The 13,508-nt window shown below is 43.3% G+C and overlaps 1 protein-coding gene across 33 annotated transcripts in view; it reads left to right on the top strand.

Moving 5' to 3' along the window:
* The window catches only part of RTKN2 (rhotekin 2), a 225,283-nt gene that overhangs the window by 157,201 nt on the left and 54,574 nt on the right, over nt 1-13,508 (top strand). For 19 of the 33 annotated variants that reach the window (XM_065670907.1, XM_065670904.1, XM_065670900.1 and 16 more), the window contains 3 exons: nt 4,050-4,242; nt 9,021-9,120; nt 10,604-10,872. The exons of 7 other annotated variants lie outside the window; for them this stretch is intronic. The gene's annotated coding sequence lies outside the window, so the exon portion shown is untranslated. Of the gene's footprint in view, nt 1-114; nt 206-319; nt 339-4,049; nt 4,243-5,078; nt 5,296-9,020; nt 9,121-10,603; nt 10,873-13,508 lie in introns of those variants that run through there. 7 more of the 33 variants (XM_065670889.1, XM_065670909.1, XM_065670913.1 and 4 more) reach the window with 5 other exon arrangements.

The following is a 13,508-nucleotide window of genomic DNA, read 5'->3' as shown; positions in this document are numbered from 1 at the left end:
GCGCCCCCGACACACGCTGCCGCTGCCGCCGCCGCCGCGGGGCGGGGCGGGAGGGCGGTGCGTCTGACAGCGGGTGGGTGGGGCTGGTGTGGCAGCTGCGCCGGGCCGGAGGCAGCGGGTCAGGGAGCGGTGAGGCCGAGCGGGCCTGCGAGCCGGGCTGTTCCCTGCCCGGGGAGCCGTCTTGACGTGGTCACCTGGTCTTGGGGTCTGTGGGGCTTTGAGGGCGTCCTGTTGGCCGTGGAAAAGCAGCGAGCTGTGGGGGGGTATGCTGGGGAGATGCGGAAGGATAAGACAATTGAAAGTTCTTACACAGCAAGACAAGGCTGACATGAAAATAGGTATAACCTGGCCTTGGCTTTCTGGCAATATAATTGTGTATGGTTCTTTAAAACTATTATTTAGTAGCCAGGAAGACTTTATTTTTTTTTATTTATTTAGTATCACCCTAATTTAGCTTCAGGATAGAGGGAAGGGGAGTCAGTAGTAACAAGATTTGCATTTTGAGTATGGGGAATGGATGTCATAGAACCATAGAATAGTTTGGGTTGGAAGGGACCTTCAAAGGTCATCCAGTCCAACCCCCCCCTGCAATGAGCAGGGACATCTTCAACTACATCAGGTTCCTCAGAGCCCTGTCCAGCCTGACCTTGAATGTCCCCAGGAATGGGGAACCTACCACCTCTCTGGGCAATCTGCTCCAATGTTTCACCACCCTCACTGTAAAAAATTTCTTCCTTATATCCATCTTAGATCTACATCAATGTAACTGACATTAGAGCTTGCTGCCGATGGGTCTTCTCAATAGGGGAACATGCTTTTAAATTTTTGTTTTATTCCACAGATGTGTGTCTATTTTTACAAGTTTTCAGAAATACGAGCAAGTCTGATTGCAGAGTGGCAGCTTTTTTGATGTTCTAGTGAAATACTGCTCTTCTGAAAGCCAGTGCTGGAGGCCATAGTGGTAATACACTGCATATTTTTTTATTACTATGGGAGAAAGCACTGTGGTAAAGCTTAATACTGTACTAATATATTTGTGCCTTGAATGCAATATATAAGCAGAGCCCTGAACATTGACAAAATCCACGCTCACTGATGGATGCCTTTGATGTGATTAAGACATTCCCAGTAAATGATTCACCAGATGGCACATCAAAAGAAGTTACTCAAATTGCAGTTCAGAGCTTCCGCTAATCTCTGAAGTGTGTGGGCTACCATCCAGGATGCAACTGTTTTGCATGAGTTAATTGTCCTGTATTACCTTGTCTAAATGTGGTGATTTTCCCTTATTTTGTTATCAAGCAATACCAAAAAACCAGAAGGGAAGTCAGGAGGGCACAGTTTTGACCCCTGCTTGCCCCCAGATCTGGGGCCCTTGAAGGGGGCCAACATTGGCAGGACTGGATGTATGGATATGACTCTTTTTTTTTTTGTCCCTATTTTCTTAGCATTGTCCTGTTTTCCATTATCTCTGTCTGTTGTGCTTGCTGCCTTTCTACCTTCCCTTCCACTTTAAGGGAAGGTACTCAGTGCTGATGATCAAACGTGCAGGTGAATGCTATACAAGTGAGGTGAACTTAGTCTGGTGGCATGCTACCTGAGGCTCCATCCACATTTAGCGGAGCTGACACCCACCCACCTCTTCCTGCTGATGGTAACAAGAGCCCTCATGGTCTTGGGAACAGAATATGTTGATGGCTTTGAAGGAGCACATTGATCTGCAGTCTGAGCTTGTGGGTTTGGTCAGTTAAATCTGAAATCCAGCAACCATCTAGCCCCAGCAATTCTTCTTTCAAGGTTTCTCAAGGTTTACTTGCACTCTGTTTTGCTGGATTGGGATCCAACTCCTTATCTCTTCAGTTATCTACTACTGATGCTTCCATTTGGATGTTCAATTGTTCTCCCAGCATTCAGAGAGGAACATTCTCCCTTTGATGTATCAGTAAGTGTGCATTTACAGTGAAGGATGTATATGAACCATTACATGTCTGAGCTTTATCCCCTGTGATTTAAATCTGGAGTGGGTAGAATCTAACACTATCACTTACACAAAGCCCAAATTTACAGAGCCATAATGTATGACTCAACTCTGAAATTCTGCCAAGTGCTGGGGAGACATTATCCAGTTTATTTGCATGCATCTCTCTCTTTCAAGTTCGCTTTAAACACTTTGCAGTGAGATTTCCAGAAGGATAAAAGTACTTAAATGAAACCAGCATGTACTAACCTGCTTCGTGCTGCAAGCAAGGTGGAATATTTAGAATATTCAGCTCTTTTTCAGGTAGTGATCTGTATCTGCCGTACTGGGTCTCCTACTTGCTGATTTTGGGTGGCCTCTTCCTATTTTGAAGGTTCTTATGAGCTCAAAAATCATACTTCAAAAGTAAGGTAAATTTTTGTTTGGCTGATAATTCCACTTAACGTGGCTAGAAAAGGGAGGCTTATAAAGTCAGTTTGCTTTTCAAGAATTACCGTAGCTGTTTATCTTCCAATAGTTTTTTCTCATCATACACAAGGAAAATAGGTGAGTCAGTTTTGTTTTCACTTGCAGCCAGCTTCCCCTTCAGGCTCACAGTGCTGACATGTTTGTGGGGGCCTTTTTCATGTGGCATGTAACTGGATTCACTACGATCACCTTGGCTGCATTTGGCAGCCTCTGTTTTCCCTCGTTTGTTTACTGGCTTGCTTTGAAAAGGGATGTCAGAAATTTTTGCCTCTCCCATTCACACCAGTGCTCCCCACCCAGGTTTTCAGTGTGTGATCTACCCAGTTTATAGGAGACGTGAATCTGCACAGGTTCTGTTGGTGAAATTATGTACAGGTATATAAAGATAGATGCACACAACTTCACATCTGCTGCCACTGCATGCAGATGGGGTTGTGAGTTTGGCTCTGCCAAGTAGCACAGTCCCCCCATTCCACTGTAAAAGCTGTGCCTGTAATAGGTATGCCTATTCAGCTCAGTTAATTTGTACGCTGGGAAGTGCCATGTTTTTCTTAGCATTTGAGCATGAACCACAAATACACAAGTTTGTGTTGCTGAAACTTACCTGCATTTAATATTTATCCTCTGCTCTCTGTTTATGGAAAGGATGTAACAAGCAAGCAACAGGTGAGTAGTAAAATCTAAGGAAAGGCCTTAGAAACTTGAAAGAAGTACTTTAGTGACTCTTACAGTAATGGTGCCTTAGACTGGGATTCATATTAGCTTTGTGTGCAGATATATTCAGGATACATCAGATGTGCAACAAAGTTTATTTTATTGCCACAGGCACTAAGACCCACCCAGTAAGAAAGAGCCTTTCTGTGGTGCATTTCTAGCATACTGATTGACTAGCACTGTGCTTGTTAAGAGAGTGTAGGGGAAGGAGGAGAACAAGAATGTACAGATTGGGTTTGTATGACTGGTGCTGGTTAGTTGTTGACTGGTGCTGGTTAGTTGTTGCCTTCTTCTCTTTTTTTGGGGGGAGGGGGTTCAGTCTTATCACTGGAAGTCAATTCTGAAATAAAAAAAAAAAGTCTTTGCTTTCAAATGAGTTTTGTTGTCACAGCAACAAAAGGCAGCATGCTGTGAGAGTGTTCTTGGTCCTGCAGCAGCTTATCCTGCCCAGTCTGCAATTGGCTTGCTGCCTTTCCGTGGACTCTCCAAACTCATTAGTGTTCCCACAGGTAACTCCTGGTGGGAGCTGACTCCAGAAAACTGTTTAGCTTTCCTCTTCTCTACCCTTACTTTTGCATGCTCTTCTGAGTAAAAAAGAAAACAAAGTGTTCTCTTCTAGGTTGATTTTCATCATTTAGCCCATACCTGGTGAGGCCTGTCAAGTGTGAGATGGCTGCAGGCATATTTTCCAAAAGACAGGAGAAGAAGAGCTGAGGAGGAGTGTCAGCAGTGGGTCCGGCCTGCACTTAAACCATATTGTTTTTTCCTCAATAAAGAGTTACTTCAGTTAGGAGGATAACCAAAATGTAATTTAACACCTCTCCAAAGAGGAGATATTGGGGTGACTTGCCTTCCAACCGAGTTACTCTTTACTGTGCTTATTTTGAAGGGGAAGAGGAACATACGAAGTTTCCAAAGCCTTTTCCTCGGAGGACGAGTGTCTAAGCTCCAAGTTGTAATGTGCACGAGAATAACCTGGACCCTTTTAACAAAGCCGTCTGGCTCCTGCACTTCACACTGATGACCTTTTGAAATCTTCCACAGTGTAGCAGCACCTCTGGCAACAGCACTGGGACCTGGAGGTCTGGTTCTCAGGGACAAGTGACAGCAGCTGCGCAGGGTCAGGGCGTCGCTGGTGGTGCCAGTGAGGGACAAACCTAGTACAGCCTTCTGAGGGACAAAGCAGTGAGGGACAAACCTAGTACAGCCTTCTGAGGGACAAAGCAGTGAGGGACAAACCTAGTACAGCCTTCTGAGGGACAAAGCAGTGAGGGACAAACCTAGTACAGCCTTCTGAGGGACAAAGCAGTGAGGGACAAACCTAGTACAGCCTTCTGAGGGACAAAGCAGTGAGGGACAAGCCTAGTACAGCTTTCTGAGGGACAAAGCAGTGAGGGACAAACCTAGTACAGCCTTCTGAGGGACAAACCAGTGAGGGACAAACCTAGTACAGCCTTCTGAGGGACAAAGCAGTGAGGGACAAGCCTAGTACAGCTTTCTGAGGGACAAAGCAGTGAGGGACAAACCTAGTACAGCCTTCTGAGGGACAAACCAGTGAGGGACAAACCTAGTACAGCCTCCTGAGGGACAAACCAGTGAGGGACAAACCTAGTACAGCCTTCTGAGGGACAAAGCAGTGAGGGACAAACCTAGTACAGCCTTCTGAGGGACAAACCAGTGAGGGACAAACCTAGTACAGCCTTCTGAGGGACAAATCTAGTACAGCCTTCCAACATGACTGCAACAAACTGAGCTAGCTTAAGCCAGTTCTGTGCAGCATGTGACTGCCTGTTCAGATTTATGCACTGAAAGAAGACAGAGCAGAGTTGTACAGCAACTGCTCTTCCTAAACCTCTTCCAAATGAGACTCAATCTGTGGCAGAGAGGGGGTCTTTTTTTTTTTTTTTGGAAGAAGATGTCCCACTCAAAAAAAAAAGAGATTGAAAGACAGCAAAAAACCACGTCAGAATGTCTTTAGAGAAAGCTTCTCCCTCCAGTACAGCCTTTCCCTCAGTGGGACTTATTAAAATATAGGCACTTTCTCCAAAGGGAAGAAAAGTACAAAGCACACCGTGAAAGCAGAATTTCAAGCTATTTCATTATGCTACCATCCTTTCTGCAATGGACATCGGATGGTAAGGAACATTGCCTTTAAAAGTTCAAACTTCATGCCTTCCAGAAATTACGTGTGAAAAAAATCACACTTATTTCCCAACTGAAAAAAGTGCCCCAAAAGGTTATAAAAGAGCTGAGAATTTCCATCTTGATTAGCTGCTTTGGTGTCTAAGCCTATGCACAGGGATTTTAAAAGTTTTTAATTTACATAAGCAAAGACATAAAAAGAACGGTGTTAAGCTGTGGTGGCAATTCAGTCCTCTGCCATATCCAACCATGTGAGAGAGCAGTTATAAGCCCTGTGGGAAGCAGTGCAGCTGTGCTTCCCCTTCCCCTGCTCTGCCGCATCCCTGATATCCAAGCCAGGGACAGAGGGGACTGCTTTTTAGGGCAATATCTTTTGTCAAGGATGTGAGAGCCAGTTGCCTTTAAAGCAAAGGTATTCCCTTCTCCTGCAGTTTGCACCTGGCTTTGAATAGACATATCAGTGTCATAGGGAAAGCACAGCAAGTGTCCATGTTGAGGGATGGATCATTTCTCACATCCCATGTGCAATGAAAGACAATATCAGGAATGGAAAACAATTATCTGCCTGCAAATACCAAGTAGGGAATTTTCCTGCTGGGCAGGAATGTTATGCTGGTATATCTATATCAAAGATGTACCCTTGCTATAAGGAACATTCTGAGGAAGAGAGAATTGCATTTCTGCAGAAGGCAAAAAGTATGGCAGAACTATGTTTCACCTCTTTTATGGACAAAAGGTCCCCTAAAGGCTATGTGATAGTAGCTGAGATCAGAGTTGTCCAGAATCTGCCTTTAAAGTGTAGCCTAACTCAGCATAACATGAAAACAAAGCAGAACAAGCCAACAAGCAACACTGAACCAAACAGGCAAAGCCTCCACCTGGTCCTACTGGGACAGACACCAGATATCACATAGGAACACAGATGATTATATTGATTTTATCGGATATTTAGAGACAATTTGCTTCTATTCCTTCATGCTCTCTCCTCTTTCCTCTTTTCTGATATTCACACAAGCAGTACATTTACTAGTTTGCCTTATGTGTAGGTGTCTGGGGGATCAGTTATTGCTGTCCTGGTAGACTGGAGGTTCCTGCAACTGGGCAGGAACTGAATGGGGAGAACTAGTGGGGATTTCAAAGTAACTGGAAAAGGGCTCACTTAAACCAACAGGATTCCTGTATGATGAAGAGAAGGAGGGTACGATCTACAATTAAGGGACAGACTTACAAGTACAGAGCACTTATTAGTTCCTAAGGATAGTGAGATGAAACGGTGTGGTTCTTGCTGGTGTTTTTGCTTTGTTGGCGAATGTTCAATATTCATGTCACAGTCAAGCAACAGCTCAAAGTGGGCAACAAAAGCAACATGGCTGCACAGCCATTCTGAAGTCCTTTGCCTCTTCTGCAACAGGTTGTATGTGTCAAGGACAGAAATCTGTTAGACACAGAGGATAAAATTCACCTGAGCACATGGGACCAGCATGAAAGTAAGGCTTTGTTTGTCCCTTGTTGCAGCCCTGCTCTTGTCTAAATGGTACTCATTGCAGGAGTGTTAAGTGCTAGCTTGCTGCAAAAATAGGCCTCTATTTATATCTTGTACTTTGCGCCAAATAGCCTATGTTAAAACAATGTCTTGTGTAGTGCAAAATGAGTCGTGAGTTCACTGCCCCTCAAAGAACAATTTTGTTTTTGTTGTTATAATGAATGCTATCCTTTCAAATTGTTAAATCTGCAGTGTGCAGGGCAAAGTGATGGATCATCTTTAATATTTAAAACTTTGAAGGCACTATGAGCATGTGAGCAGGTTTAGCTACCAGTTTTATGCTGAAGCTAATGGCGTTCTCATTCAGATATGTATCCTTGGAAAAAATAAACAAGTAAAAGGCACAGTCCTTAGGAAATACTGTGCTCTTGCCACTGCCACATCTGCAATGAAAACCTAGGAACACTTATAACTTGAAAGGTAAGGAACAGCTGCTGTGTAAAAAGATTTTTGAGAACAGATGTGTTAGATGTGACTAGACACTTCTAGCTCCATGTGAGGCTGGAAACTGGAACCATGTCTTCACCAAAGGAAAAAAAAAACGTGGGGTGGTGCTTTCTCTTTTCTTCAGATTTCTTGCGCCCACATGGCTGTTAACTTTATAGACTTCACAGCCAAGGAGCCTCCCACAGGGAGCAGGAACAGAGCCCAGATTGCTCCCATTCAAATGGGGCTTGCTTCCATCTCCAGATTGACTAATTCCTATGTTAGACTTGAGTGAGCCTTCCCAGCCTGTGAAATTTTACCTGTAGTTTCTCTTGAAAGCTTACATGAAAACTACTGTGCTACAAAGGATTCGAGTTATGGCCCACTGTCAGCTTCCTGTTTTTTGTTGAAACATTTTATCCTAAACTCAGGTTATTTGGTTAGATCAGTAAGTTTAGTTTAGAAATGCCCAGAGGTAAAACCATTAACAACAAGAGAATGATTTGTACCTTACAAAAATCTGAGCCCTCGGAGACATTGCTTGTAGAAGCCTTTATCCTATGCTTGACTTTCTAGACAACTATTGAGATGACTGCCTGCAAAATTCGGTTTGCGGCATGTAAACCAATATGGTGCCAATTATGCATGAAAGTTATTACCCCTAAAATATCAAAGATGTAGTTGTTCTCCACCAACTTAGCAATGCCATGTAGTAAGATAATTTAGAAGGAATCCCTAAAAATTTGTGTGACTGTAGTGGTGATGAGAAAAACCTGTTCAGATTATTAATGTGTCTGCTGCCTGCATGAAAGCTGCCAACAAAGTCCTGGGTGTTTCAGTGCCTGTTAGTGCCAGTCGCCTGTTTAAATCAGTTCAGCAAGAGCATGTACTTGTCTGTGTAGCAGACAGATGCAGCAACACACGTGTGTGAAAGAACATGTTTGGAAATATGGAGAGAAATGTACATTTGGGGAGAGACTTTGAGTGACACAAAGGGCAGCAACGCACTTGGACTTTTCCAAGCTCCCTCCTGACTTGGTGTTTTAAAGATGGAAGTTGAAACAGCTCTCAAAAAGACTGTATGATACAGCAGGGGTATTTTTAAAAAAATTAAGGCTGTAGTATGAAATAGATGAAGTAAAAATAGTCTTCATGTTAGATAGTGGCTTGCTTTTGTGTTTTCCTTCAAAAAATCTAATGCCTGTATATGTGAGCGGGATGACTCAGTTTTGCAGAGATTGTTGATGGATGGGGTCAAGGAAGACATTCCCCAACAGGCAAAGAATAAGAGAAGGCAGAGATTTTAATTTGTTGGTTAAAACTGCCAGTTGCAGACCTTAGTGCACAAAAGCTGTTTGCACATATTTGGGAATTCTGTACAAAGGTGATCCTCTGTGTCCCATATAACTTCCCCTCTGGGTCTGTCAGCTCCTTAAAGAACCTGTTGTGAAAATTTCCCTGCTGTTTGTTGGGTTTTCTTTAAACAGTCTGGTTACAATTTGATGACATGATACAAACACACGGTTAGAATCAAGTGCTAGGAATAGCTTCCTAGCATTCAAATTGTTTTTTAAAATAAGCAAGTAAATATGTGCATGTAAGTCATGCATGCATCCAGGCAGAACTAGTTATTTTTATTCATCCAAATGAAATTGCTTGTAAAAACATGAGGTGCTATTTATCGTTACCATTATTTATAATTTAAAATGCTAACAGCGACATGAAGTGTTGTCTCATCTCATTTAACAGGCCGTGAAATGGTTAGAAGGATAACAGAAATCTCTGACAAACCAGCCTCAGTTAAATGTAGTTATTCATATTTGCTACTCAACCCTGCTTTTTCATAATGGTGAGTAAAAATAGGTCATCTTATTAGCCCCAAAATACTATCTTTAACAGGAAGTGTTTCTATTTCACATTGAGGAGAACACAGGTGTAGCCCAATGTCATCCTCTCCCCGTGGTTTGACTTCAAGGGGAACTGGAGTAACAGGAAAAAATGGGTGGACTGGCTTCCTCCAGTGAAATTGTGGTGAGCTTGAAGAAGTTATGCTGCCTGTCACCTCAACTGTGGGGCGTTCACAGGGCATAGTGTCCTTCACAGCAAGTTTCTCTCCTTAGATCTTCCTACCTTAGGAAGAAAAGATATTTTAGTCACTCTTACACATGAACTGTCAATTCTGATCCAGTTCTGGAGTGATTCAGCAAAAATCATCACCTGTATAAAGACGTAGTCTCTGACACTGGGCTTATTCCCAGGAGCAGCATTATGTCCCTGAGCAGGGTCCCAGAATCAGCTGTGCTGCAGCAAAAGCGTTTTGTTGCAGTATGGCTTTTTGAGGCTTCATGGAGGCAAGTTATTTCACAGTGCTATTGCACTCTGGGAGGAGAAGGAAGGGCACTGCCTTGCCTCTAGTCACTGCTGGCAGGAGAAAAGCACAGCCAAGTTTGGATGTAGGGGGAAGCTTGGTGGAAACACAGGGACTGGGGATGCTCAGAATGGAAAATTAACTGGAAGTTTTGAAAATTTAAACCCTTTTATCCCTATGGATGTATTTCTTTAAGCACTTGAGTGGATGAACTGCTCAATAGTTTTTCAGTATCTATTTCTGTGAGAAACCAGGCACAATTGCAAGCCAGCTTTTCTTTAAGGACCAGAGGCTTAAAACCTCTTGGTAGAAATTTCCAACCACAAATGGTTATTATACTGCTTTAAAAAAGTACATTAATAGTAATGAGATACTATTTGGATTTTACTGTGTTATTTTCATGAAATAACATTTGCCTTAATCCTGCTTGTTTTGGCTCTCTCTCTCTCGGCCTGATCCATATGACAAATGCTTGTTTATGCAGCAGGTACCCGACTCAGGTCTTAGAAAAATGCAGAAAAAACACAGTTTTGTGACAAGACAGGGAGAACTACAGAGCTATAGACAGTTACAGCCCTAACTGTAACTGGGAAAGCTACTGAGACAAACCAATTGCTTACCAATAAGAAATATGTCTTCAGGCAAAGTGAGAGTTTGGGTAACCTATATATTCATGCCCCACTGAATATCCTCTTTGAGACGGGATCAAAACAGTCCAAAAACTGTGTTAAATGCAAAGAAATAGTATTTGAATCACTTGTCCTACCAGACATGGGATATCACGCCTCAGTTATTTACAACAACAGCTGTCATCTCAAAACATGCCTCAGTAAGGGACAGTTACCATTTACTTCCTTAACAATGCTGCAGTGCAGGGGGAACTTTAATGCCTGTGGCTGCCCAGAGGGCAGCTGATGCTACTTGGCCTCAAGACCACATTGCTGTACCATTTTTCTCTCCCTAGATGTCTACACTCCAGTATTTGGAAAATCAGGCCAGACTACACATTCACTTCAGGCAGAGACCGTTTGCCATGTATTGTATTCTGCAGAGATCGTCTAAAGTGTATGGGGAAGAAACAGAAATAAAGAGATCATCTGCAAATACACAGCTTGCATCCACCTTCAGACAAAAAAAGATGCCAGTCCGTCTTCCTGGGAGATTGCTGTCAGAAGCAGGATTACATCTGCTCTGCCAGCAATAGATTGTAGTCCTCTGGCGATCAAAAAGAAGGTGATTTTCTGTCATTACTTTCTCATATAGGAGTTTAGATTTGTGATATCCTCAGTGTACTTACTCCATGTTTCAAATGCAAAATGACAGCCCAGTAGATGATCCAGTGACATTTCACTTGTCTGTGCAAAATCAGTTGAAAAATTCATAACAGACCTGGCCCTAAAACCAGAATTTATGGTTCTCAGTTAGATTCTCCCATGGTACACAATGGTGACCTCCCAAGCAGACTGCCCAGCAAACATTTGGATGCAACCATCTCGATGTATATTTTACACACCAAATGCCACCTGCAGTAAATGCACAAGAAATCAAAGCAGGACTGTATACCCAACAGAGAAATCCTGGTATGAGGGTATGATACGGGAGTGATAGTATAGAACTTCTAAGAAATCCTTTTCGTACTGAACATCTCTTTAATATTGAGCTGAAAGGACCTCTCTGAATTTACCTAACAGCATAATTTTTGTATGGCCATAATTACTGTCTGTGTGCAAATGTCCCCTATTAGCAATGGATCTAAGTAGCCAATTTCAACCAACTTTGATGTTGAGAGGAATTGTAGATAATTTTGTTCCTTCAACTGCTGTGGAGGTAGGAAGTCTCATAAAAAAGAGAGACCATATAAATGTCTAAACTTAGGGAAAGGCTGCAAAACTTATGCTTTGTTAGACACTGTGTGTCCACATTAAGTGTCTTCTCAGCTGGAGGAAGGCTTCTAGTGAAGCTGTCAATCACCTGTGAGGATGCTTGTCCTCAGGATAACTCCGATGGTGTTGATTCTGTACTTACGTGGCAACCACATGGGAACTGGCTTCAAAACCAATGCCCCTGAGCTCCCAAGCAGAAAAAGAGGAATACATGTGACTGGTCCACCTCAGTAAACCATAACTCATCTTGTACATGAGCAACTTTAAGACATAGAAGATCATCAAACTGCAGTTTAAAGTCATGTAGTATTTAATTTGACTTTTAAGGTTTTAGGTTTGATCTCAGAAATTGTTTTCCAAATTCATATGGAGATACATTTTTTTGTAACTTACTATTTCTGTTATGAAATATATTTTGAGTGCATTTATCTTATATAGGGTGATTTAGAGAGGCTACAGCAATTTAGTATGGAGGTATTGAGCCGACAAGGAGAGGTGCCATGCTTGACCTCATGCTCACCAACAGGGAGGGGCTCGTTGGAAATGTGACACTCCAGGGTAGCCTTGGTTGCAGCAATCATGAGATGGTTGAGTTTGAGATCCTCAGGACAGTGAGAAGAGTGTGCAGCAAGCTCACTGCCCTGGACTTCAAGAGAGCAGACTTTGGCCTCTTCAGGAGCTTGCTTAGTAACGTTCCATGGGATATAGCCCTAGAGGGCAGGGGGGCCAAGACTGTTGGTTGATACTCAAGGATCATCTGCTACAAGCTCAGGAGTGTTGCATCCCAACTAGAAGGAAGTGCAGTAGGAGGGCCAGGAGACCTCCTTGGATGGATAAGGAGCTGCTGAGGAAACTTTGAAGGAAAAAAGAGGCTTATAAAAGGTAGAAGCAAGGACAGGCAGCCTGGGAAGAATACAGGGATGTTGTCTGGGAAGCTAGGGACCAGGTTAGGAAAGATAAGGCCCAGTTAGAATTAAACTTGGCTAGGGATGTTAAGGATAACAGGAAGGGATTCTACAGGTAGCTAGCAAATAAAAAACAGACTAGGGACAACATAGGCCTCCTGAGGAAGCTCTCAAGAGAACTGGCTACCCTGGATTTGGAGAAGGCTGAGGTTCTGAATGACTTCTTTGCCTCGGTCTTCACTGGCAAATGCTCTGACTGCACCACCAAAGTCTTGGAAGGCAGACACAGAGACTGTGAGAATGAAGACCTTGGGCCCACTGTAGGGATCAGGTTCGAGACCATCTTAAAAATCTGAATGTGCACAAGTCCATGGGACCTGATGAAATCCATCCACAGGTCCTGAAGGAGCTGGCAAATGAAGTTGCTAAGCCACTGGCCATCATATTTGAAAAAATCATGGCAGTCAGGTGAAGTTCCCAACAACTGGAAAAAGGGAAATATAACCCCCATTTTCAAGAAGGGGAAAATGGAAGACCTGGGGAATTACAGACCAGTCAGTCTCACCTCTGTGCCTGGCAAAATCTTGGAGCAGATTCTCCTGGAAGGCATGCTAAGGCACATGAAAAACAACAAGGTGCTTGGTGACAGCCAGCATGGCTTCACTAAGGGGAAATCCTGCCTGACCAATTTGGTGGCCTTCTATGATGGGGCTACAGAACTGATGGACAAGGGTAAAGCAGTTGATGTCATCTACCTGGACTTGTGCAAAGCTTTTGACACTGTCCCACACAACATCCTTCTCTCTAAATTGGAGAGACATCAATTTGATGGATGGACCACTCGGTGGATAAAGAACTGGCTGGATGGCTGCACACAAAGAGTTGTGGTCAATGGTTCAATGTCCGGCTGGAGACCAGTAACGAGTGGTGTCCCTCAGCGATCGGTGTTGGGACCGGTCTTGTTTAACATCTTTGTCGGTGACATGGACAGTGGGATTGAGTGCGCCCTCAGCAAGTTTGCCGATGACACAAAGCTGTGTGGTTTGGTTGATACACTGGAGGGAAGGGATGTCATCCAGAG

This window comes from Lathamus discolor, chromosome 3 (genome assembly GCF_037157495.1).
Source record: "Lathamus discolor isolate bLatDis1 chromosome 3, bLatDis1.hap1, whole genome shotgun sequence".
Taxonomy (NCBI): Eukaryota; Metazoa; Chordata; class Aves; order Psittaciformes; family Psittacidae; genus Lathamus; species Lathamus discolor.
The sequence above is the reverse complement of the archived record's forward strand: the minus strand, read 5'-3'. Positions and strand labels throughout refer to the sequence as shown.